Raw genomic sequence first — 26,971 nt, forward strand, 5'->3', positions numbered from 1 at the left:
GGACTTTTGAAAACCTTGCCCAGTATCCTTAGCAAAAAGGAGCGTTGCAGCACTTGTAGATGTACCCAAGCTCACTTTAATCTAGCTAGCTACAAACAGAAGTGAAGCTGCAGCAGCATAGACTTCAGCACAGAATAGCTGCCCGGGTAATTATCCAGGGTCCTGGGTGAGTTTGTATGGCATGAGCTGAAACCTGTGTGGCCTCAATGTCACTACCTCTGTGTTGGCCCTGCTTCCAGATGCTCCTGTAGGGGGTGGATTGGGAGTGTGTCCACGGTGTGGCTGGACTGCATGAGCACTATTCTCTGCTTCCCAAGACCCACAGGGGTCATGGAAAGCAGAGTATAAATCAGAGCGACCCCGAGGCTGCTCTATCTTACACTTGAGGAATGCAAGGGCTCTGCACAGCCCTAGAATACGGGGAATGCAAAATTGGCTTTAAAGCCCCTCTCACTCTGTCCCTGCTCCAAGGCAGGAATGGAATAGCCAACAATCAGGCACCTGGTGTGGGGGCATGGATAGGATAATAGATGGAGATTCCTGCATGGAAGGATAATAGGAGGTATGGAGCCGCTAGGCAGTACTCCAAGCATGCAGGAGCTCCAAACCACCGGCAATGAGGAGACGTGGAGATCAGGAGTGATGAAAGTCCACGGAACATTTTAGTTCTGGTCCCCGTCCAACCCAGATTCATAGTGATGTCATTTGATTACTGTCCAACACTTTAGGTGGCTTGTTTGCAATTCAAGTTAATACCAATGTGGCTCTCTGTCTAGTGGCTGGAGGTTTGTATGTCTGCTACTTGCCTCTATGTTAGACAGAAAACGAAGCGTCTTGGAAAATATGTGCCTACGAAAGATTCTGATCATGGGCTGGACAGACGTCTTCCCCACCACAGATAGCTGAGAAGCTGCCAACTGGCAGCTCACTGGCACCAGAATCAGAAGGAAGCGCTGGCCAGATGTGAGACACATACTCTGGATGCCACCACATGGCCTCCAACATGAAGCTGCCACGTGGAAACCAATGGGTTTGAGGAAACCAGGGTGCCCGAGAGCAACCTTAGGAGCCCTTAGCAGGGAGGGGAGAATAGTGGATCTCAGCCCCATAGAGCAGATGGGAACAGCAGCACATGACAGAGAGGAAAGGAAGAGACAGGTTCCCACCCTATGCACCAGCTTTGGCGTGGGAAGGCTCCACTGCCTCTAGGCTAATGCAGCTGGGCCTGTTAGCGGAATAGGCCGTGGGTTCGATTCCCACTTGTGAGGTTGTTCCGTTCACTGGTTTTCTTGTGGATGAGTGTCCATATCACAACGGGCACCTCACCGTGGTCACAGTCTTTGGCAGCAGCTTCAGCAGAGAACTTAAAGCCTGAATACCACCCGCACACACACACTTCTGAGTCCTGGGGGTCTTTACAGAGCAGGCTTGGAGGTACATAAGGAACAGTGAGACCCCCATTAATTCAGATACCACAAATGTAATACTGTAATTGGCTGAGCTTGCAAAGACCTTGTGCTCAGTGGCATCTTGGCATAGGTAATACGATAACTTTTGAACGCCGCATCTGATCAATTCCAAAATTTCAGGGTATGGTCTAGGCGTCAGTGGCCAGAACCCTATTGACTTTGGGGGAAATTGGAAAACCAAAAGGGGAGAAATGGGGACCAGATGGAGGCCCTGCCATCTGATTAGCAGAGCTACAACTTCAAGCACCTCCGCAATTATCTGTAGATCAAACTGCGAGGTGATGGCACCAATTAATACGTCCAGGCATAACAATACCTCTGTATCTCATCTCTGCTTATCCTCCCAATAGAGTTTAACATGCTGACACGCTACTTATCTCCCAGACAGAAGGAAGAGCTTGGGGCGGGGAATGCAGGCAAGCAGGGAATGGGCCATGCACACAGCCCCCGCCCGGCATGAAGGGGAAAATGGGGGACCCTGGTGTGGAGGAAGTGGTGAATGGAGCACACAGAACTCCTGGTGGGTAGAATTGGGGGACCCTGGTATGGGGGGGAAAGGGGCCACACAGAGACCCTAGCCTGGTAGAGAAGGGGGAAATGAGGTTGCACACAAAGCCCCAGCTGGTGGGAGGCGTGGAAGCCAGCAGCTGATGTCTATCTAGCTCAAACACACCTGCGGATATTAAACTCCGGCCAGGACAAAAGACCAATACAGGTTTCATTTACAAAGCTTTGCTTCCTTTATCATCTGTGCCCGCGGCTGTAATGAGTTTAATTTTTACTGGAAGAGCACAGGGATTGGCGCTGCCTGAGGCTACAGCCCTCTGTGTTTGCCCAGGGCCGAGGGGCTGCTGGGTGCAGGCTTGGGAACAACAGAGCTCAGTTGAGCTGCAGAACAGGGGGATTACGCAGGGCTGGGGAAAGGAGCAGCCCTAATACCGTTGGAGAGTGTAGGGGCTGGCAGATGGGGCTAGTGGAGTGGCTGAGAGCACCCCAGAGCTCACTGTGTTCCCAGGACAGGGACAGCATGGGCTTGCTTAGGGGAAAGGCGGTTTGGACAGTGCTCAGGTCTGAAGCCCCCAGGACTGGGCCAGTACCGGTGGGTGAAGTGCTGGGGAGAAGGGAGGGACTGACAGTGGTGGAGATCCCCAGGATGGGGGCTGACAGTGCTGGAGAATGAGTTGCCTGCAATGTCCTGGGCCCTGGAGGGTGTCGGTGGAAGCCAAGCATCAATAAAAAAAACCTGCCAGGTCCCTTCTCTGTTGCCTGCGAGTCTCTTTTATCTGATAAGGCCCAGCCCTTCCAGCGAGCCAGTTTTTAGCTACAAGAAAGCAAGAGCAGCTTGGATGCTAATACAAATAAAGACAGGTTTCAGTCTTTCCACAGTATGCATCTGATTAAGTGAGCTGTAGCTCACGAAAGCTTATGCTCAAATAAACTGGTTAGTCTCTAAGGTGCCACAAGTACTCCTTTTCTTAATACAAATAAAATAACTAGGAGTATATTCCAGCCACCACCATCAGAGTCTGCGCGGCTGGGTAGGCCGGGCACTGGAGGTGGAGTCAGGACACCTGGGTTCTATTCCACTGCCGTGCTGCGAGACTTTCTGCAAGCCACCTCCCTGCTTGATGCCTCAGTTTCCCCATTCATAAAGGGTACCCTAAGGGTCTGTCTATAGCACAGCAGGTACGGCAGCCCAGCTATGGTGCCGTGGGGCTGTAGCAGAGATGCCTCCTACATTGACAGAAGGGGTTTATCCCTCAATGTCATCAATCCATCTCTCCAAGAGGTGGCAGATACGTTGATAGAAGAATTCTCCCAGAGACCAAGCTGAATCCTAACACCGCGGGTTAAGACAACCTAACTACGTTGCACAGGGCGTGATGTTTTTCACAGCTCTGAGCGTCGTAGCTGAGTCTATCTCATCTCTATGTGTAGACCAGGCCCTAGATACAAGAGACCTCGGTTCTATTTGCATCTCTGCCACTGCGTTGCTGGGGGACATCAGCCAAGTCATGTCACCTCCCTGTGATGGGTAAAGATCGGGAAAATAATGCTTAGCTCCTTTGCAGTCTAGGGACGGAAAGAGCTAGGTATTATTATCATGGGGGAGCACAGAGGGGTGGCTTCTGTGCAGATGGGGGATAGGATACACCTCCTTGCCACCCCCCACCCTCCCCAGCTTATTTTGCTTCTGACGGTAGCAGCGCTGCTGATAAATCCTGAAATTAACCAGGACGCTCCTGGGATATTTATATCTGCCAGAAACTTGTGTGAGGCAAATGCAGAGATAACGGTATTACCTCCAGGGCCTTGGGCGGCTGGGAGCTGGGGAGGCTGGGGGCTGGCTTAAGTCTTGTTTTCTGTTTTCATCCAGTGCTTTGGGGATCCGGCCAGACCCTCCACCCCGCCTGTCTCCCCAGGTCATCCCCAAAGAGAGACGAACATCACCTGAACATCAGCACTGAAATCAGGCCTGAAATCCTAATCTAACCTTCCAGTTCCTCCACACAATACCCTGTCCCCAGAAATAGGTGGATTGTGTAGAGAAAGGCCATAAGTCATGCCCAGGCTCAGTCACTATTGTCTTATAGAGACTGCTTGGCCAGGGGGATAATGAATGTTCTAGGTTCACCAGTACCAGGTGCTTTCCATGGATCTTTCCTGTTCTATCACCTCCCAAAAAGGGTTAGGACCCCCACGCCAATGTATGCCCCAACTTCCTGTCCTCCCACAACACACAGGAGGCCTGCTGCAAAGAAACTCACCTCCATCCGGATCTAATAGCAACAGAAGGACTCTACTTCACTTCAGTGGACATTGGGTCAGGCCCCCTTAGCATTGCCAGGCAGGGGCTGCTGCCCCATAGCCCAGTGTGGTGCAGTGGTTAAAGTAGGCAACTGGGGGTCATGTGTCTCCTGGCTCTGCTTCTGACTTGCTGCGTGACCCTGGGTGCCTCGCTTTGCCTGTCTAGAAAAATGGGAGAGGTCAAAGGACATGACTTGGATCACAGCATGAACAGAACAAGTAATATAGCCGGGGAATCCTGTCCCTAGCCTGACCATTAGAACACACCCCTCCCCAGTGATGAGACAGGAACCCCGGAGTCCTGACTCCCAGTCCTTTGCTTTAACCACTAGACCACACTCCTTCCCAGAGCCAGCCTTAGAAACACAAGAAGAAGCCCTGACTTCCAGTCTCTTAGTCCCTCCAAGAGCCAGGAATAGAACCCAGGAGTCCTGCTCTACCCATCAGACCAAAATGAAGCCGCTCAAGACCTAGTGATTTAGACAGGCACATCTCCCGTGAAATGTGAGGGACAGAGACCCCTGGTCTTTAACTCCTGGTGTCTGCACGAGTTGCCCGCTGGAAGAAAACGATTGCCCAGCAAAAGAGAAGAGAGGCTGGGGTTGGGGTGGGGAAGGAGAGACACGTGTCCTGAAGGAGGCAGACAGAGTGTGACGAGGATTGTCTTGTCTCATGTTTTATCTCCCAGCTTGTCCTGGGCCCCGGCAGCCACCTCGGCTTGTGTACAGAGATCACTGCACTTGGCTGACAGCATAATAACCTCTATCAGCCATCTTCCTCCTGCACTGACCGCTGTGGGGTGATGGGACCCCAGACCCTGGGGAGGGCTGGATAGACCACGGACCCTGCCCTGCTGCCACCATAAGCTGGGCGTGCATGGGAAACCGTGTTGGAGGCTGTAGACTGTGATGAGCCAGCTGGAGAGATGAAAGCTGCTGATCCTCCAGAGAAGGCTCCCTGGTTAATTTCCCCTAATTATGTCTGACATTTTCCCATCACTCTGTGAATTTGATTGTACGCGAGAGAGCAAAATGCAAGCCATGCGCCAGGATCCTGCCAGGGCTGGGCTCGTTCTGATCTCGCTCACAGTAGCTTTACACCAGCAACTGCATTGACTTCACTGGGATTTACACCAGTCTGAGTCAGATCAGAATCAGGCCCGGGAGCTTCAGGTGGAGTCACACCTGATTTACACGAGTGTGAGATCAGAATCTGGCCATCTGCAAACTACAGAGAAAGAGAGACGCTCAGAAGGAGAGATAGAGGAACTGATCAAAGGTACAACGAACAAAGTAGCTCAGAAGGGGGCCAAGAGGAATCAGAGCTTCTCTGTCACCTCAGAAAAGCATCCAACACCCTTTTCTCCCATCTTTTTTCTACCTCACAGCCCAGTGAAATAGCTAGTGCAATAAATCCAAGATCACCAAACAGCTTATACCAGCATTTTAATACTGCTACTAATAATTAATTATTATTTCCATAGTGCTTTGGAGCCCCTGTCATGGCCTGGGACCCCACTGTGCCGTGGAAACACAGAACAAAAAATAGTCCCTGCCCCCAAATGCTTTCAGTCTCAGACAAGAGACAACAGATGGATACAGCCAGACCAATGAGGGAGAGCAAGGAAATGAAGGGGCCACTAATTTAGGCTTAATACACAATCACAAAGGGATACCCAGCACAGAGATCAGTAGCTCTGGAGCAGAGTCACTTCCATTTGGGATTTTGCCCCCCAGTATGGGATACATTGCTGGCCCTTTCTCACAAAGGGATTCACCAAAATCGGATGTAGATTAGGAATCAGAGCGAATGCTTCCGGGTCAATGCTGCAGTAGGTTTGGAAAAATAGTAAGGGGTATACTCTCCCTGAGCTCTGCCCACAATCCAAGCTCCTCCCCCTTTGAGTCCCAAAATGAGACAGCACTCACAGTAGAGTCTGCAGATCTGCACAGAATGATTCTCTCCTGTTTCTTGTGGACTGTCATCAAAAGTGTACATGGGCGTCATTAGGTTCCAGAGTCAACATCATGTTGATTTGAATGGGAGCAAGCCACATGTCTCAGAACCATTCTCTCATGCTGTCTGCAAGCTCAGGCTGGTTCCACTGCACATTAGAGGGGTTTTCTTTGCGATCAGAATTGCTAGAGTCGTATTGTTTTAATTAAAAGCTCAAATTCTGGCGCACAAGGTAGCAGTCTCCAGGGTAAATTCGAGGCTGGTGTCTCACTTGCATGGTGATTGCCAGTAACAAAAATTGCTGCTTCTGATGGAAGAAATTGCATCTGTCTTATGTTTCTGCACAAGATAAATACGTGTCCCTGGTGCTGCTCTCTCTTCCCTCTTATCCCTCCTTGGGAACCCAGGAGTGTATGAAAACCAACCAGGCTCTCCAATCAGAGTCCCCGGTCTGCACAGGACTAGGGGGCAGAAACAAGGGGCAAGAAGCAAGATGAAACAGACACAGTGGGGCATTTGGTCCCATCCCTCTGCGCAGAGAGTTCTCATTGACTTCAATGGGAACTCCATGCCTGGACCAATTGCAGGATATAATCTAATGAAAAGGGAGAGTGAGCGTGCGAGAGAGAATGGATGAGCAATAGGTGGGGATGGGGGAAGAGAAAGAGAGGACGCTTCCAATGCAAACAGGGGGGCTTCTACCAACAGATAAATAGGTTGTCATGACAACAGATGTATCTTTTAGAGCAATTATTAGTGAATAACCGAATAACAATGAGAGACACAAGGCCAACAAGACTGGTTTGTTGTTGCTCACCACTAAAACACTCTCTGGCTGCTTTAGGAGAAGCAGGGAGCGAATGCAACAATTGAAACACAACCTCACGTGCTGTGTGTCAGCCGTGCTGAGATGCGCCTGTGTGAAACCAGTCCCTACGGGGTGTATCAGAGCCGGATTGCCGACTTTCAAGACAGTCTAACGAGGTTTTACTCCTGTTAGCCCCGCAGAGCCAACACAGAGCCGGATGCCTTATTCCAGCTCGTGCATCGCGACAGAACCATCTCCTAAAAGCCTGATCCAAAAGCCACCGAAGGCAGCAGGCGTCTTTCCATCGCCTTTCGTGGACTGTGTCTCATTCTGACACCAGAGCCCTTGTTGCTAGCTGTGGGCAGGGCCGGCTCCACCTTTTTTGCCACCCCAAGCAGCGAAGGAAAAAAAAAGAAGAAAGAAAAACCCGATTGCGATGCTGCCGAATTGCTGCCGAAGAGGAAGAGAGGGAACGAAGGACTCGCCGCCGAATTGCCGCCAAAGACCCAGACGTGCCGCCCCAATAACGCAGGGAGTTCCGCCCCTTTCTATTGGCCGCCCCAGGCAGCTGCTTCCTTTGCTGGGGCCTGGAGCCGGCCCTGGCTATGGGAGAGCCAGTAAGACGGCTTAACTCACAGCCGAGGCGGCAGGGCGAAAAAGCATGGCTTTATTTGTAAACCGAGCAAACCTGAGCTAGGGTATTCCGCGGACAGGTGATCAGCACGGAGCCCCACCCGGCCGTTTTTACAGGGTGACAACGCGGCATTTTGCAAGCTACGGATTGATTCAGCAGCTACAGTGAGAATCCGGGGAGATCTCGGTTTTCTGGTGACCCCCATCTTCACACACAGGGCCCTGTTCTCCCTCGACAGGACATCTCGCGAAATACACGTGCGCAACTGTTCTTCAGCCAGCAGCTGGAACAGCAGCAGTGCCCCTGACCGCACACTGGTCAAAGATCTGCGAACTATGGCTAGAGACCCCATTAAGGGCCTTGGGGACTTTGCTCTTGCCATCGATTTCATGTCGGAAGGGCACCCAGATACTCCGGGGATGGCAGCAGGATAAAACCCTAAGGCGTGGTCGGCCCTTAAAAGTTATGTTGGCAGTGTTGCCAACTCTCATGGCTTTGTCATAACTCTCCTGATAACGCTTGTTTCCCTTAAAGCCCCAGCTCCTGGAGCCAAGTGGATATGGGATGCTTTCAGCCTTCGTTTTTAACGAAAAAGTACGTTTCTGGCCCGCGTGGCTGTGGAGAAAGCTTCAACATGTGATCCCCGCGGCTCAAGAAAGGAGAAGGCAAATAAAAATCTATTATTCTGACATACGTTCCTGATCTTAAAGTCAATCTCATGCTTTTTGGTGCGCCTGACTCCTGGTTTTTGAACATTTGGGGCGGGAGACACGGGATTGGTACAACTAGCATAGTCTCAGCCTCTGCCATGTAGACACGGCCTGAACCAGATGCTGCTGGGAGCTGGATTAGATCTCCTTTCAACTGTTGTGACTTCCACCCTTCATTTAAGGTGTCTGTCTGAGACAGCTAAGCAGCCCCATCTAAGACAAAAGGGGAACGCGAGCCCCATGCAGAGGCTGGTCAAGGTTTCCTGGGGCCCTGGGCTGGAGCAAGGGAGTGGTCCCCGGCGCCAGACCTGTGGCCCTGCCCCATTCCTCCCAACTGCAACCCCCGGTCACTTCTTTCCGCCCCCCCTCACTCCCTGCTATGGCACTGAGACCAGAGAAGCTCTGCCCCAGGGCTGCGGTGGGGAGTGAGAGCGGGAGGAGATTTTCCCAATGGCCCCAAATTGGCTGGGACCCCTGGGCTGGCCCATGTGGTAATCCGCAACTGGCCCCATGCAGAATTTTGGGAAGGGGTCTGATGGAGGTGGAGAAGCAAAACAGAGAGAGAGAGACACACACACAGCTGGAACAAGCAACTGGGAATACAAGCCTGGAAAAAGTCATGTCTATACGACAGCGACGCACCTCCTGCGCTGCAGCTGCGTCACCATTGCACAGGCGGAAGGGGTTTTTCTGTCGATGCACCCCTCCGAGAGCTGGTAGCTAGATTGACAGAAGAATTCTTCTGTCGTCCCAGCCAGATCGACACCAGGAATCGACCTAACGACATTGCGCAGGGTGTGAGATTTTTCACAGCCCGAGTGATGTAGCTAGGTCAAGCTAATTTTTCAGCGTAGACCAGGCCTAGAGAGAGCGTTTCGGGGGAGCTGGCTGAAAGAGTTTCTGGTTCTTTAGTTGTTTCCTGTTTAGTTCCTCCTGAGTTCACAGAAACACATCAGACTGCGTCAAAGATACCAGACTCCACTATCAAGTTCTCCTCCTGCTCCCCCCACGGCCCACATCTGGAACAACCCAAAAAGCCCTGCTCGGGTCCCTCCTGAGAGAGTGTTAGAACTAATCAGCGAGAGCTAAAGAAAGACAAAAGATAAGATACAGAGATAAACAGGGTGGGGAGAGATAGAGAGGCAGAGAGCACAGTGCAGTTTGCGGACACACTAGGGAATTGAAACTCTGTGGCAGCTTGGCGGAGAGCACAGGAGGAGAGGCCTGTTACTAAATATCTGTGTCGTGAGTCGCATCGCTGTCTGCTTTCACATGCCCTCTCCCACGGATGCAGTAACCCTGACCGGAGCAGTGTCACAGCAAGGAGGATATAGTGCAGGCAGGACTCAATGGGCTTCCAAGCTGAAGGAGATCAGAACTCTGACCTCTCCAAACACACACGTGCTTAGGAGCAGCTGAGCACAGACGGGTCCCGGGAGGTGGAGCAGCAGCAGGACACCAGATCTGGAGCTGTGAACTCCCCAGCTGCAAACTCCCAAGCTGGGCCCTGGCTCTAGAAAGGGCCAAGTGATAGGGAGACAGGGATGGATGAGAGAGGATGCAAAAAGTTCAGTGACCATGTGACCCACCAGAGAGATGATTTCCTGAGCTGGGATACTTGGAGCATTTCCCAGTAAACAGAGAGGCTGTAAAAGGATGACAGGCAGAGAAAGGGGAGGAGGGTGGAAGAGAGACCTGGATTGCCCCTGGGCCCAGCTTTCTGATCCCAGTCACAGCCCTGATCATTACAGTTATCCCAATAGCGCCCAGAGGCAGAGCTGGGCAAGAATCAGTCTTCCCATCCCATGAGCATTTTCGAGATTTTGAAAATTTTTCCCATCCAAAATTGGGGCCAAAAGTCAAAATCTCCAAAAAAACCAAATTGCAAATGGAAAATAAAAAAGAATTGTAGATTGGGTCACTCAGAATGTTTCATTCAACCTTTTTGGGGAAACCTGTTTTGCCTTAAATGAACTTACATTTCTAAACAAAATCTCCATTCGAACTGAGAAACGGAACTATTTTTGTTTTAAAAATGTCAAAAGGCCAATTTCAAAGCATCCTCTCTGTCCCATCCCGTCCTTCCCCCCAGCCCCCCCAAAAAAGTGAAACGGGAAATTTGTTGAAACCGACCCTTCCCCGCGAACAGGTTCGCTTTCGACGAGTGGGCCTTTTCAGACCCCCAAAAAGGTTGGTCAGCGATTTCCCGGCTGGCTTACTCCAGAGGCTCCCGTCAGAAGTGAGGCTCCAACACATTTCATGCTGCAAAGATAGTTTCATGCTCCAGGCGTAATAAATAGAGAGAATAACGTTTACACACACCCACAGGGAGGCAAATTCCCTTTCCCAGCCGGCTGATCCAACCAGGGTTGCCTACAGTAGCAGAGGATTGGACTCAGTGACCCAGGAAGTCATGTCCAGTCCTCTGCTGTGCTATGCAAACTGATCCCAAGGCCAGTTCTCCAGCTCCAACCAATTTCAGTGCCAGTTGTGCGACACCGATTGACTGACTCCTGATTCTCTGCCACCATGTGGCCCTTCACGCCTGTGCCAGGCAGATGCAAAGCACTCTCCTGCTGAGCTGGCCGCCTTGGGAACCCACTTTGCACAGGTTGAAAGGATGCCACAGGGAGCAAGATGGCAGAGAATCCAGCCCCAGGTCTCCGAGCCGGATCCATTCCAGCGCTCGCTGCCGAACCAAAGGCAGGTCCAGTCCCAGCTGCGTGGTAAAAACTGATCCCCCTGCTGTGCAGTTGACTATAAGTGAATCTGACCTCAGTTCTGCACTCCCAGCTGACCCTGCTGCCGTCTGCCCTGTCTGATACTGGCTCCCCTGGTGACACTGGCTCCTGATTGAATGCTGAGGCTGCCTCTTGGACTTGCATCCATCCCAATGCCAGCCGCCCTGATGACTCCTGAGTCAAAGTCACTAGGGATGGGCCACAATGCTCAGCTCCAAGTGCCCACAATGCCTAGAGGTGTTCAGAGCTGGGGTTTCACAATGGGGCCAAATTAATTCCTTCATTGATGTAATCTATCTATCCATCCATCCCCTACACACCCATCTGTCTATCCATCCGTTCATCCCCTACACACCCACCCATCTATCCATCGATCCCCTACACACCCATCCAGCCATCTATCCATCCATCCATCCATCCCCTATCTCCTACACACCCTTCCATCCATCCCTCTATGCACCCATCTATCTAATCCAATCTATCCATCCATCCATCCCCCTACATACCCATACATCTATCCATCCATCCATCCCCCTACGTACCCATACATCTATCCATCCTCTACATACCCATCCATCTATCCATCCATCCATCCCCTACGTACCCATCAGTCTATCCATCCATCCAGCTACACACCCATCCAACTATCCATCCTTACACACACCCATCTGTCTACCCATCCATCCCTCTACACACCTATCCAACTATCCATCCATCCCCTACAAACCCATCTATCTAATCCAATCAATTCCATCCCCAATTCCAATCAATCAATTCCAAGTTTTTGGAAAATGTAGGGGACAATTTCCTGGTGCAAGTGCTGGAGGAACCAACTAGGGGCAGAGCTCTTCTTGACCTGCTGCTCACAAACCAGGAAGAATTAGTAGGGGAAGCAAAAGTGGATGGGAACCTGGGAGGTAGTGACCATGAGAAGGTCAAGTTCAGGATCCTGACACAAGGAAGAAAGGAAAGCAGCAGAATACGGACCCTGGACTTCAGAAAAGCAGACTTTGACTCCCTCAAGGAACTGATGGGCAAGATCCCCTGGGAGAATAACATGAGGAGGAAAGGAGTCCAGGAGAGCTGGCTGTATTTTAAAGAATCCTTATTGAGGTTACAGGGACAAACCATCCCGATGTGTAGAAAGAATAGTAAATATGGCAGGCGACCAGCTTGGCTTAAGAGTGAAATCCTTGCTGATCTTAAACACAAAAAAGAAGCTTACAAGAAGTGGAAGATTGGACAAATGACCAGGGATGAGTATAAAAATATTGCTCAGGCATGCAGGAGTGAAATTAGGAAGGCCAAATCACACCTGGAGTTGCAGCTAGCAAGAGATGTTAAGAGTAACAAGAAGGGTTTCTTCAGGTATGTTAGCAACAAGAAGAAAGTCAAGGATAGTGTGGGCCCCTTACTGAATGAGGGAGGCAACCTAGTGACAGAGGATGTGGAAAAAGCTAATGTACTCAGTGCTTTTTTTGCCTCTGTCTTCACGAACAAGGTCAGCTCCCAGACTGCTGCACTGGGCAGCACAGCATGGGGAGGAGGTGACCAGCCCTCTGTGGAGAAAGAAGTGGTTCGGGACTATTTAGAAAAGCTGGACGAGCACAAGTCCATGGGGCCGGATGCGTTGCATCCGAGAGTGCTAAAGGAGTTGGTGGATGTGATTGCAGAGCCATTGGCCATTATCTTTGAAAACTCATGGCGATCGGGGGAAGTCCCGGATGACTGGAAAAAGGCTAATGTAGTGCCCATCTTTAAAAAAGGGAAGAAGGAGGATCCTGGGAACTACTGCCCAGTCAGCCTCACCTCAGTCCCTGGAAAAATCATGGAGCAGGTCCTCAAGGAATCAATTCTGAAGCACTTGGAGGAGAGGAAAGTGATCAGGAACAGTCAGCATGGATTCACCAAGGGAAAGTCATGCCTGACTAATCTAATTGCCTTCTATGACGAGATAACTGGCTCTGTGGATGAAGGGAAAGCAGTGGACGTGTTGTTCCTTGACTTTAGCAAAGCTTTTGACACTGTCTCCCACAGTATTCTTGTCAGCAAGTTAAAGAAGTATGGGCTGGATGAATGGACTATAAGGTGGATAGAAAGCTGGCTAGATCGTCGGGCTCAACGGGTAGTGATCCATGGCTCGATGTCTAGTTGGCAGCCGGTATCAAGTGGAGTGCCCCAAGGGTCAGTCCTGGGGACGGTTTTGTTCAATATCTTCATAAATGATCTGGAGGATGGTGTGGATTGTACCCTCAGCAAGTTTGCAGATGACACTGAACTGGGAGGAGAGGTAGATACGCTGGAGGGTAGGGATAGGATACAGAGGGACCTAGACAAATGGGAGGATTGGGCCAAAAGAAATCTGATGAGGTTCAACAAGGACAAGTGCAGAGTCCTGCACTTAGGACGGAAGAATCCCATGCACCGCTACAGACTAGGGACCGAATGGCTCGGCAGCAGTTCTGCAGAAAATGACCTAGGGGTGACAGTGGACGAGAAGCTGGATATGAGTCAACAGTATGCCCTTGTTGCCAAGAAGGGCAATGGTATTTTCGGATGTATAAGTAGGGGCATCGCCAGCAGATTGAGGGATGTGATCGTTCCCCTCTATTAGACACTGGTGAGGCCTCATCTGGAGTACTGTCCAGTTTTGGGCCCCACACTACAAGAAGGATGTGGAAAAATTGGAAAGAGTCCAGCGGAGGGCAACAAAAATGATTAGGGGACTGGAACACATGAGTTATGAGGAGAGGCTGAGGGAACTGGGGATGTTTAGTCTACGGAAGAGAAAAATGAGGGGGGATTTGATAGCTGCTTTCAACTACCTGAAAGGGGGTTCCAAAGAGAAGGGCTCTAGACTGTTCTCAGTGGTAGCAGATGACAGAACAAGGAGTAATGGTCTCAAGTTGCAGTGGGGGAGGTTGGATATTGGGAAAAACTTTTTCACTAGGAGGGTGGTGAAACACTGGAATGCGTTACCTAGGGAGATGGTGGAATCTCCTTCCTTTGAGGTTTTTAAGGTCAGGCTTGACAAAGCCCTGGCTGGGATGATTTAATTGGGGATCAGTCCTGCTTTGAGCAGGGGGTTGGACTAGATGACCTCCTGAGGTCCCTTCCAACCCTGATATTCTATATTGGATGATTCATTCATTCCCTACACACCCATCCATCTATCCATTCATCCCCCTACACACTCATCTATCTAAGCATCCATCCACCTACACACCCATCTATCCATCCATCCATCCCCCTACACACCCATCTATCCACCCATGCCCCTACACACCCATCTAGCTAATCTATCCATCCATCCATGCCCCTACACACTCATCTATCTATCCATCCATGCCACCCACACCTTTCCAGCTTCCTATCTATCCATCCATCCCCATACACACCCATCTATCCATCCATCTACCTATCTATCCATCCATCCACCTACATACCCATCTATCCATCCATGCCCTTACACACCTTTCTATCTACCTGTCCATCCATCCATCCCCTTATGCACCCATCTATCTATCTGGACATTCACCTCCTGCCCCTCACACACACCTATCTACCCATTCATCCCCATACCTACCCTTCAAGCTAGCTATCAGGGTGTTGTATTGCCATCTTTGACACTTCTTCCTTTCAAGGTCAAAATTTTGATGGGAGGAGGGCTTGAGGGTTTGATTTGTAATTTGGTTTAGATTTTATTAATTTTGTCTCTTATTTTTGGTCGGTTGGGGTTTAGCGGCAGAAGTGGGGTTAGTGCTAAGGTTTATGGAGAAAAGGGGCATCAGTGTTGGGGTTAGGGCAGAAAGGGAGTCAGTGTTAAGGTTTGGTGGCAGAAGCTGGGTCATTATTGGGGCATATCGGGTAGAAGGTGGATCAATGTGAGGGTTTGGGGTGGAGAGTGGGGGGTCAGTGTTGGAGCTTAAGGGCAGAAACGGGGGAGGGGTCCATGATGTGACTGTCATTCCTACAGCAGAAAGGCTCTTTCAAAGGGGAAGGGTTTGCAGAATCTCCTAAAGACACTCAGACTCTGGGTTGGTCTGATCCTTTCCAGATGCTTGTTCCGTAGCCGGATCCTCTCCACACAGGTGCTTTGCCCCCAGTTCTCACATGCTTGCTCCTGAGCTTTGGGATCTGCACCGTCCCAGAGAAGCGCAGCTGTTGGGCATCAAGCTGACGTCAGTGGGACGAACCTGACCTACGGCCTCTACAATCCCCCAGTCCTCAGCGGGACAGACCCTGCACGTGCCAGGAGAACACCCCCTACAGAGGGAACAGAGGGCAGCATCTGCTGAGCCCAGAAAGGAAATGTCAACCTATTCCGTTTTGTTTTTTTTTAATTAGGGGATCAAATGAGCACAATCACAGATGATGGGCGTACAAAGGAAAATAAACAAACATGTTTGTTCTGCACTCATCTGACTAGCAAACTCCTCCTCCACACTGCTCCCCTGTCAAGCTTCCCCGTTTCCGATTTCCTGGAGCTAGGAGCAACTGAGGTTCAGCGTATTAATAGTAACAGACAGTGACAAAACAATCTATGTTAGAGAAAAGCCAGTGGGAGGGGGAGACTTCGACTGCCTCGATCTGCTGCTATGGCCCCAAACGGGGCTTGGAAAGGAAAATAAACCAACTTTGGAGCATGGCATGCACATATCATTTGAAAAGCCTCCAGAACTTCCTATGCCCACCCTGAATGCAATGTCAGAATCCAGGGCTGCAGAGGAGCGGTTCTGTCATTGGACACAGAACAATAATCTAGACCAATAATGCATCTAATTTGAGAGAGAGAGAATGGCCATACAGGGTCAGTCCAATGGTCCATCTAGCCCCGTATCCTGTCTTCCGACAGTTGCTGATGCTTCAGAGGGCATGAACAGGACAGGGCAATTATCGAGTGATCCATCCCTTGTCATCCAAACCAAGCTTCTGGCAGTCAAAGGTTTAGGGACACCCAGGGCATGGGGTTGCATCCCTGTGAATCTTGGCTAATAGCCATCAGTGGACCTATCTTCCATGAATGTATCTAATTCTTTTTTGAATCCAGTTATACTTTTGGCCTTCACAACATCCCCTGGCAATGAGTTCCACTGGTTGACTGTGCCTTGTGTGAAGAAGTACTTCCTTCTGTTTGTCTTAAACCTGCTGCCCATTAATTTCATTGTGTGACCACTGGTTCTTGTGTTATGGGAAGGAGTAAATCACACCTCCTTTTTCCCTTTGTCCACACCAGGCATGATTTTATAGACCTCTCTCATGTCCCCCCTTAGTTGTCTCTTTTCTAAGGTGAACAGTCCCTGTCTTTTTCATCTCCTCTTGTATGGAATCTGTTCCAGACCCCTCATCATTTTTGTTGCCTTCTCTGTACTTTTTCCAATTCGAATATATCTTTTTTGAGACGGATCTCCCAGAACTGCATGCAGTATTCAAGGTGTGGGCGTAGCATAGATTTATATAGTGGCATTATGATATTTTCTGTCTTATTATGTATTCTTTTCCTAATGGTTCCTAACATTCTGTTCGCTTTTTTGACTGCTGCTGCACATTGAGTGGATATTTTCAGAAAACCATCCATGGTGACTCCAAGATCTCTTTCTTGAGTGGTAACAGCTAATTTAGACCCCACCATTTTATAGGTATACTTGAGATTATGTTTTCTAAGGTGCGTTACTTTGGATTTATCAACACTGAATTTAATATGCAATTATGTTGCCCAGTCACTCCCTTTCATGAGATCCCTTTGTAACTCTTCGCTGGCTGTTTTGGACTTGACTGTCTTGAGTAGTTTTGAATCATCTGCAAACTTTGTCACCTCACTACTGAAGTCAGGCCTGTAATTGTCAGAATCACCTCTGGAGCCTTTTTAAAAAATAAGCTTTATATTAGCTACCCTCCAGTCATCTGGTCCAGATGCTGATTTTAAGTGATAGGTTACATACCACTGTTAGTAGTTCTGCAATTTCATATCTGAGTTCCTTCAGCACTCTTCGTGATTCTGGTCCTGGTGACTTATTACTGTTTAATTGATCAGTTTGTTCCAAAACCTCCTCTATTGACACCTCAATCTGAGACAGTTCCATAAATTTCTCACCTAGCAAGAATGGCTCAGGTCTGGGAATCTCCCTCACATCCGCTGCAGTAAAGACCAATGCAAAGAATTCATTTAGCTTCTCCACAATGGCCTTGTCTTCCTTGAATGCTCCTTTCGCACCTCGATCGTCCAGTGGCCCCACTGATTGGTTGGCAGGCTTCTGCTTTTGATGTGTTTCAAAAAATTTGCTGTTAGTTTGTGTGTTGTTTGCTAGTTGCTCTTTAAATTCTTTTTTTTTTTTTTTTTTTGGTTTGCCTAATTATACTTCTGCACTTGGCTTGCCAGAGTTTACGCTCCGTTCTATTATTCTCAGTAGGACGAACTTCCCGGTTTAAAGGATGCCTTTTTGCCACAGACAGCCTTGTTTACTCTGCTCTTTACCCACCATGGCATATTTTTGGTCCTCTTACTATTTTGTTAATTGGAGGGTTACATTTAGTTTGAGCCTCTTGCAACATTCTATACCTTGGGGGAGCGCCCTGCAACCCCCATATTCCTCATTTACATATAATTGTAATCTTGCATATAAAGCATGCTGTGTGAGGTATCAGGGGAAAGGTTATGATCTGGTGAAAGTCACTGTTCTATCTAAATATGTATATCATTAGTGCATATGAAGTTATAAGATTGTGTTGTATGGTTGTCAGTAAAACATGCTGTAAATTTGGGAAGTACCCAGATACTAGCTCTCCAGAGACAATGACAAGGGTAGTAAACAACACTCAGGTGGGTGCTGAACAGACATCGCCAGTCATTGTCCAGCAGAGGAGTTACAATTCAATGACTCACTCACAGGAGACACACTGGGGTATTGCGTCACCTTGTGATTCAGCAACACCCACCAGACATGCCTGGACTTGTGTTCTCCAAGCACATGGGACTAATAGTATAAAACAGAACACAGGGGCCCCATGAGTCAACAGTATGCCCTTGTTGCCAAGAAGGCCAATGGCATTTTGGGATGTATATATAGGGGCATAGCCAGCAGATCGAGGGATGTGATTGTTCCCCTCTATTTGACATTGGTGAGGCCTCATCTGGAGTACTGTGTCCAGTTTTGGGCCCCACACTACAAGAAGGATGTGGAAAAATTGGAAAGAGTCCAGCGGAGGGCAACAAAAATGATTAGGGGACTGGATCACATGACTTATGAGGAGAGGCTGAGGGAACTGGGATTGTTTAGTCTGCAGAAGAATGAGGGGGGATTTGATAGCTGCTTTCAACTACCTGAAAGGGGGTTCCAAAGAGGAGGGCTCTAGACTGTTCTCAGTGGTAGCAGATGACAGAACAAGGAGTAATAGTCTCAAGTTGCAGTGGGGGAGGTTTAGGTTAGATATTAGGAAAAACTTTTTCACTAGGAGGGTGGTGAAACACTGGAATGCGTTACCTAGGGAGGTGGTGGAATCTCCTTCCTTAGATATTTTTAAGGTCAGGCTTGACAAAGCCCTGGCTGGGATGATTTAGTTGGAGATTGGTCCTGCTTTGAGCAGGGGGTTGGACTAGATGACCTCCTGAGGTCCCTTCCAACCCTGATATTCTATGATTCTATGATTCATGCTTGGCCTTTCTCCTACCCCCACCTACGCTGCAAGCAACAAGGACACTGAGAAGACTGAAGACTCCAACAGAGGGGACTGGCCCAGGTTCCAAGTTTGAAACTTGTGTACTATGAACTGCAATATCCAGTGGGGTGAGAAAAACTGCTTAATCTAGATGTTCCCAGTCTAATAGGGTTGAGAGTTTAGACTGCGTGCTTATATTTTCTTTTCTTTTGGTAACTAACTCTGCCTTTTTGCCTATCACTTATAATCACTTAAAATCTATCTTTTGTAGTCAATAAACTTCCTTTACTGTCTGTCGTTACCAGTGAGTTTGCCTGAAGTGTTTGGTAAATCTGCTCAGGTTTGCAAAGACTGGTCTACGTCCGCTTTCCATTGATGAAGTGGTGAACCAATTAATAAATTTGCACTGCTTGTCTTGAGCAGTGAAATACAGTATATTCTTAGGGTAGGATGCTGGGAGCTGGGGGGGATTTGGCTGGTGCCTTTCTCTGTGTGATTCATGAGTGGCCCTGGGAGCATTCATGCACTCTAGCTGGGTGTGGGGCTCCACATACGGTTGTGCTGAGTGATCACAGGGCCTGGAGGGGTTTGCTGCTTGTCACTAGCAAGGCATTGTGAGAGAGAGCCCAGGCTGCAGAGTGAAGGGGGCATGGCGGTACCCAGTCCAAGGCTGCACCTCGGGGATCCCGTCACACCTTTATCACGGTGTTTTTAAATAGTTTCCATGAACTTAAAGGCATTTCACTCTTATGATTGTTCCTTTTAATTTCCATTTAACTAGCGTCCTCATTTTTCTGTAATTCCCCTTTTTGAAGTTAAACGCTACTGTGATGGGTTTCTTGGTATTTTCTCCCCTACAAGGATGTTAAATTTAATTACATTTTGGTCATTATTACTGAACAGTTCAGCTATATGCACCTCTTGGACCAGAACCTGTGCTCCACTTAGGACTAGATCAAGAATTGCCTCTCCCCTTGTGGGTACCAGGACTAGCTGCTCCAAGAAGCAGTCATTAAATTTATGGTGTCTAGAAATTTTATCTCTGCATCCCATCCTGAGGTGACATGTTCCCAGTCGATAAGGGGATACCTGAAATCCCCCATTTTCACCGGGTTTTGTTTTTGTAGCATCTCTAAGCTCCCTGAGCATTTCACAGTCACTGTCACCATCCCGGTCACGTGGTCAGTAGAATATTCCTACTGCTACTCTTACTATTCAAGCTTGGAATTTCTATCCATAGAGATTCTATGGTACAGTTTGATTCATTTAAATTTGTTACTATATGTGAGTCTATGCTTTCTTTCACATGTAATTGCCACTCCCCCACCAACACGACCTACTCTGTCATTCCTATATATTTTGACCCCTGATCTCACCGTGCCCATTTGATTATCATCTTTCACCAAGTTTCTGTGATGCCTCTTATATCAATATCCTCAGTTAATACCACACACTCGAGTTCACCATTCAAAGCATTTTAGACTTCTAGAATTTGCATACGAGCACTTATAAATTTTGTCAACACTTAGTTGTCTGCCTTCATGTGATGTAACTGAATGGGACTCTTTTTCATTTGACTGTTTCTCTTCGGCTCCTAGCTGTACTTTATCAATGTCTATCCTCTCCTCTTTACGAGGATATAGAGAATCCCTGGTAATAGATCCTCCCCTAAGGGATGTCTCTATCCGAACCGTGTGCTCCTCCGCACCTGTAGGCTTTCCCCCAGCCCTTTGTTTAAAAATTCCTCTACAGCCCTTTTAATTTTACATGCCTGCAGTTTGGTTCAATTTTGCTTTAGGTGGAGCCCACCAGGTCCTTCTGGGGCACTCTGAAAAATGAGAACCCAAATCCTGAGCAAATTCCATGCACCCTGCATCCCACTTCTGCGTGCCATGCACAGCTGTTACTTTCACAGCCTAGCACTTCCACCTTCCATTGTCTACATAAAAGCAGCTGTCCCAGACTATAGCACACAAGTTCAAAGCCTCAGCAGATCAATACAAACCCATCACCTTCAGTGACACCTGTGTAGCCCACTTAGTGCTAAGAGTATGCGCACAGATGTCACTGGAGGCATAAGGGGGAGACTACGTTTGCACAGAGGAGGCAAGGAGGTCATTTGGCCTGCAGAACCTCTGTTGTTGATGATGATGTGTGGGACAGAAAGAGCCTAGCTTGACTTTCAGCTCCCAGGGAGAGCTTGCGGGAAAAGCAATGGGAACAAATGCCTTTTTCCTTGCAAAGTGAACAACCCTGATACAGGATCCAGTGAGACTCGGAGTGTGGACCCTCATGTGGCTATTTGTATAAACCCACCTTGCCAGAGAAAGGCACACTTTAGTGTCATATCAATCTGAAACCTCACACATGGTTCAAGCATCACTTCCACCAGGTCATCACCGCCAACTTCAGTGCAGTGACTCCCAATTTACACCAGTGTACGTGGGAGGAGAATCAGGACCCTTAGTGCATCTCCAATGACATGATGCAATAATGCCTGCTAATAATCTCCACTGGACACCCAATTGAAACAAATCCATTAGAAGGGAATAAAGGGCCGTATAGCCTGTTGGTGCAAACTGTCAGAGCTTTACTGAGTGCAGCTGACAAGACACCCATTTACACCAGCGAGGAAACTGGCCCAAAGTAATGAAACCCCAAGCACATTGCGGTAGTTTTTCACCAGTGTCACCTGGCCAACACAGGCTGGGAGAGCTCTGCGGCCAGCATGCTCAGTCCCTAAGGGCTCTGTTGGGACTCAGCAGACCTGCGTTCAATTCCCACCTCTGCCACAGACTCCCATGTGACCTTGGGCCAGTCACTTACCCTATCTGGGTCTCAGTTCCCCATCTGTCATGTGGAGATGATAGAACTGTGCTCACTCACTAGGCTGTCCTGGAGGGCACATTCTTTAATGACCATGAGGTGTTCTGATACTAGACTGACAGGTCAAGGGCTCCACTGTGCCAGGCAACCTACAGAAAAACAAATTAACACTGAATTCAAATAGCCACTTGGGCACTAAAGTGCGTAATATAAGCAATACTTCTTTGCAGAGACCCTAGGCAAACACTGTCAAGATTAGGGCCCTGGCCAGCCAGGTTCCTTGCATTAGGGCAGGAGTGACTTCCTTCCTAGTCTTGGTTTCTCCCAGAACTGGCCCCTAGTAGACACAGCCAGCCCTTTTTATCTGGCCTGCTGAGCCTTTATTGGCTTCCACCCGCTTCCGGCTCTTCTAGGCACTGAAGAACCAACTCTCACTGGTCCTGCTAGCAGCTGATCATGGGAGGCTTCTCTAGGCAATCTCCAGAAGGTCCAGACTGACTGCTCTTGCCTTCCAGCAGGACACCTTCTTAGGAAGGGTTGCACCAAGGAGGCAGGGCCTCGAGCAGGGGCAGCAAACATTTGGTACAGTCCGTCACAGTTTCAGGGAAACTGCACCTGTATTCCACCTACATGGTCCACCAAGGCCACCCATTCTAGCTTCCCGGCTCCCAGCAGTCACCCATCTTAGGTGGCAACCCATGTCTCTCTCCCTCCTGCCCAGAGCTTTTTACGGATTCCCAGTTCCCAGCCTTACAGTGTGATATCCCCAGGAAGCCAGACTGGCTGAACAGGCCGGTGTCTGCACTTTGCTTACTCTCTGAAGGCTATGAACAGCGTAATTACCAGCATTCAGACGTTTCCAAGCAGCTCTTTCTAAGCAAGCCCCTTTATTCTTAAGGTAAAAGCAAGACAGAGAAAACTCATTGAAACAATCAAAGAACCTACACGCCTGCTAGACAGCTCAGGTCAATCCCCAGTTCCATCCTCAGGCTCTGGTAGGTATCAGCCTTTCAGAACCCATGACTGGGTTTTCCCCGTGGTTACATGTTCGTAACTCTCAGATTCCTGGGCAGATCAGTCGCTTCTCTATACAGCTCGGGTCTTTGATCTCCAGTCTCTGGCAACAGGTGATCAGCAGACATTCATCCTCTCCTCAGGGAAGAGCGTAACCAAAGGTGGGGAATGTGCATTAACCTCTCCCTAGGTATTCCTCAGGAAAGCCACTTCCCATTTATTGTTCCAAAAGTCCATTCTTGTCTGGCACATTTGCAATATAGTCCTTTGAACTCCCAGGTCTCCCTTCTGTCACCACCTCCCCCCACCCCCAGAGAGGCGACATACAATCCTGATCCATAATGCATAAACCCTGAATTTAATACAATGGCCCCCAAAGATACTTACATTTAATTCAGTAAAGTCTCCCAAGGATCTGGCAGGATGTTGCCATATCTATCAGACACCCCATCACATGAGGGTAGGTAGAAATGTGGGGGAACTATAGGAGACCCCCAGGACTTTCTGGGGGAAGTTATGTCCCCAGAGACCTCTTTACATTGTCTGCTTATGTGAACCATGCCTGGAGAGAATTCCACTGAATGCATCCGATGAAGTGAGCTGTAGCTCATGAAAGCTTATGCTCAAATAAATTGGTTAGTCTCTAAGATGCCACAAGTACTCCTTTTCTTTTTGCGAATACAGACTAACACGGCTGCTACTCTGAAACTGTAGTGTAGTTACTTCTCACCTCATAGTTATCAGGGTGGAGCAATTTGCCAATTTCCTCTGTCTTTATTTTTAAACAGATTTCAAAACTTACCAGAACTATGAAACTCTTCCTTCCTATGTCAGAGGCAAATGGAGAGATGGTATCTAGCCCGGGGTGAAAGTAACTTAAGGGACTTAGTGGTACACAGGGTGGCCAGGGTCCTGAGCAACCAGAAGGGGTGGGGCCTTAGGAAGAAGGGCTGGGGCTAGGGCCAGACTCCCCCAGCCAGCCCTTCAGCACTGCCCGGCCAGCGCTGATTTAAAGGGCCTGGGGCTCCCGGCTGCCACTACCGCTACCCCAAAGCTCCGGCTGCTGCCGGGAGCCCTGGGCCCTTTTAAATTGCCAGGACCCCGGGGAAGCTGCCCCTTTTAGCCACCCCCAACAGCGGCCCTGCCGGTACAGTTGGCTGTGTACCAGCTCTTATCGGTACGCCGTATCATACCGGCTTACTTTCACCTCTGTGTCTAGCTGATGTAAATGGGAGTAAATGGTGTAAATGGGAGCACCACTGGAGTCCATGGGGCCAGATCCTCAGAGGTGTAAATCAGCAGAGTCAATGGTTGGGTGTACCAGCTGGGGAGCTGGCCCCTTCCCGGGGCTGTGTTCATCCATGTGAGATGATCAGCGAGTACTTCAGAGCCTCCTTAAATCAGTGCCCGGGAACGTTGACGCTGAGTTAGGGACACTCTGAAATACTACATCTGATCGACTTTAACGCTGGTGAAAGTTGCTGTATTGACAGCCCTCGAGAGCGGAGTCCACCTGTTATCGGGTGCAGCCCTGGCAGCAGCAAAGCGTGAGTTCTCTGCACTGCCCAGAAAAGTCTGTCCTGAAAGGACCCTCGGTGGGGGTGAGGCCAGTCTCTATAAGAGCGGCCCTACTGGGTCAGACCAAAGCTCCATCTAGCCCAGTGTCCTGTCTGCCCACAGTGGCCAATGTCAGGTGACCCAGAGGGAATGAACAGAACAGAAAATCATAGAATCATAGAATATCAGGGACCTCAGGAGGTCATCTAGTCCAACCCCCTGCTCAAGTGATCCATCCCCTGTCGCCCATTCCCAGCTTCTGGCAAACAGAAGCTAGGGACACCATCCCTGCCCATCCTGGCTAATAGCCATTGATGGACCTATCCACCATAAACTTATCTAGTTCTTTTTTTTAACCCTGTTAATGTCTTGGCCTTCACAACACCCTCTGGCAAGGAGTTCCACAGGTTGACTGTGCATTGTGTGAAAAAATACTTCCTTTTGTTTGTTTTAAACCTGCTGCCTATTAATTTCATTTGGTGACCCCCTAGTTCCTGTGTTATGAGAAGGAGTAAATAACACTTCCTTATTTACTTTCTCCACACCAGTCATGATTTTATAGACCTCTATCAATTCCCCCTTAGTTGTCTCTTTCCCAAGCTGAAAAGTCCCTGTCTTATTAATCTCTTCTCATATGGCAGCTGTTCCATACCCCTAATCATTTTTGTTGCCCTTTTCTGAACCTTTTCCAAGTCCAATATATCTCCTTTGAGAGGGGGTGACCAACCTGCACACAGTATTCCAGATGTGGGTGTACCATGGCTTTATAGAGAGGCAATATGATATTTTCTGTCTTCTTATCTATCCCTTTCTCAATGATTCCCAACATTCTGTTTGCTTTTTTGACAGCCATTGCACACTGAGTGGATGTTTTCAGAGAACTATCCACAGTGACTCCAAGATCTCTTTCTTGAATGGTAACAGCTAATCTAGACCTCATCATGGGGGAGGGATAGCTCAGTGGTTTGAGCTTTGGCCTGCTAAACCCCGGGTTGTAAGTTCAATCCTTGAGGAGGTCATTTAGGGATATGGGGTAAAAATTGGGGATTGGTCCTGCTTTGAGCAGGGCGTTGGACTAGATGACCTCCTGAGGTCCCTTCCAACCCTGATATTCTATGATTTGATATGTATAGTTGGGATTATGTTTTCCAATGTGCATGACTTTGTATTTATCAATATTGAATTTTATCTACCATTTTGTTGCCCAGTCACCCAGTTTTGCTCCGGGGCTGCCCCAAAGGGGCCAAATCCTGCCACTTGTGCTGTGGAAGCCAGCAACCTAGGAACCGGAGACCAAGGCTACTGTCTTTGGTCATTGTGCACTGGGGGCAGCTTAAAAACATACGCCAAACTTGGCAAAAGCGAAGGGCTACAGTCAGGCACCTAATTTCCCAGAGATGCTGCACCCTCACAACTCCCCAGGAGTATCATTGGTCCCTGATCAACCATGGGACTGAGTTTTAGGAAAGCTGAGCGTCAACATCTCCGCTTAAAGGGGGGTTAGCACTCAGGCCCTCTGCAAAGCAGGCCCCGGGTCTCTGATGGGAGTTGACTGACCTGGAGCCATTGCAGACCATCACGTACATTCAAAGATGGCGAGCCTTTAAAATGATCAACAACATGGAAGTAGAGCCGGGCAAAAACGGGATTCCCATCCCACGGGGAATTTGGCCATTTTGAAATTCGTTTCAGTTCCGATTTGGAACAAAAACTCATACTTTCTCATGGAACAGAAATTCGGGAAAAAATATGATTTGTATCCACAGACTCATGTTGTTTTCATACTATGGAAACGTATTTCGTATAAAACATTATAAATGTAAGATCATAGTCAATATGTGCTACATATGCTACGGTAGTAAAATTCATATTTTAATATGGCAGAAAAGACTAAATAACATGAATCAAAATGATAAAGTCAAAAGGAACTATTTTGACATTGTCAAAACGAGGCGAGAAAGTCGCTTTGCCATAAAAAAATTTTTGTCGAAATTCACACGCGATGAAACCGTATTTTCCGGACGCAAAACTCTTCGACTGAAATTTTTTTCCTGACCAGCACTACTAGAAAGAAAGAAAGTGTAGACATACCAGCTAGGAGCCAATAACTGCAAAGTTAGATATACTAGCTCCGCTCAGGCCCCTCACAGCTCTGCTGTTGCTCGCCAAGCCACGTAGGGTCCCCGCCCCAAACATGAAGCTGCATCTCTCACATCCAGACCATCTGCTCCCTGCCAGATGTTAGCACTAGGAGATTTTTCTCAGGGTCTCTGGAATCCTTTTGCTCCCTGAGCTCTGACCTTCCAGCTGGCGGTGTCCCTCGACAGGCTGTCCCTCACGCTGCCCAGAGTGTCTTAGCAGCAGGCTGTCTGCCGGTGCAGGCGGGGATAACGGGCCTTCAGCCTACTAGACAAACTCTACCAGGAGGTGGGCCAGGCTGGAGAAAAGAGTTCAGATCCAGTGGCCCAGTGCCACCTCCAACTCCGTCATTTTGTTTTCCCCACAAGGAAGTTGAATCCTGTTGGAGCTGTTTCCCCTTAATCTCCTTCCCTTTGTGTTTCTAGCAGGTCCTGCCTGGACATGTCTCCTCTGCTAAAGCCACCATCCAGATCCCTGAGTAGGACTTTGGATCAACTAGAGGAGAAGCGCCAGGCCCAGGTGTTATGACTGCTAGGACGGGGATTTGGGAGTCTAGCCAGTGCTGTGTGGACAAGATCAATAAATGTCACAGGGGTCTGTGATTATTTGCCCTGTGGCCCAGTCAATGGAAGATTCTCGTTGGCTTCAGATCA

The 26,971-nt window shown here is 48.9% G+C and overlaps 1 protein-coding gene across 1 annotated transcript in view; it reads right to left on the bottom strand.

Moving 5' to 3' along the window:
• The window catches only part of LOC144257659 (glycerol-3-phosphate acyltransferase 2, mitochondrial-like), a 145,887-nt gene extending 122,575 nt beyond the window's left edge, over positions 1–23,312 (bottom strand). Inside the window, exons 1-2 of the mRNA XM_077805709.1 lie at positions 23,010–23,312; positions 21,609–21,757 (exon numbers count right to left, since the gene is read on the bottom strand). The gene's annotated coding sequence lies outside the window, so the exon portion shown is untranslated. The remainder of the gene's footprint in view (positions 1–21,608; positions 21,758–23,009) is intronic.
• Between the last annotated feature and the right edge of the window lie 3,659 nt (positions 23,313–26,971).

The sequence above is a fragment of the Eretmochelys imbricata genome, chromosome 26 (assembly GCF_965152235.1).
Source record: "Eretmochelys imbricata isolate rEreImb1 chromosome 26, rEreImb1.hap1, whole genome shotgun sequence".
Lineage (NCBI taxonomy): Eukaryota > Metazoa > Chordata > Testudines > Cheloniidae > Eretmochelys > Eretmochelys imbricata.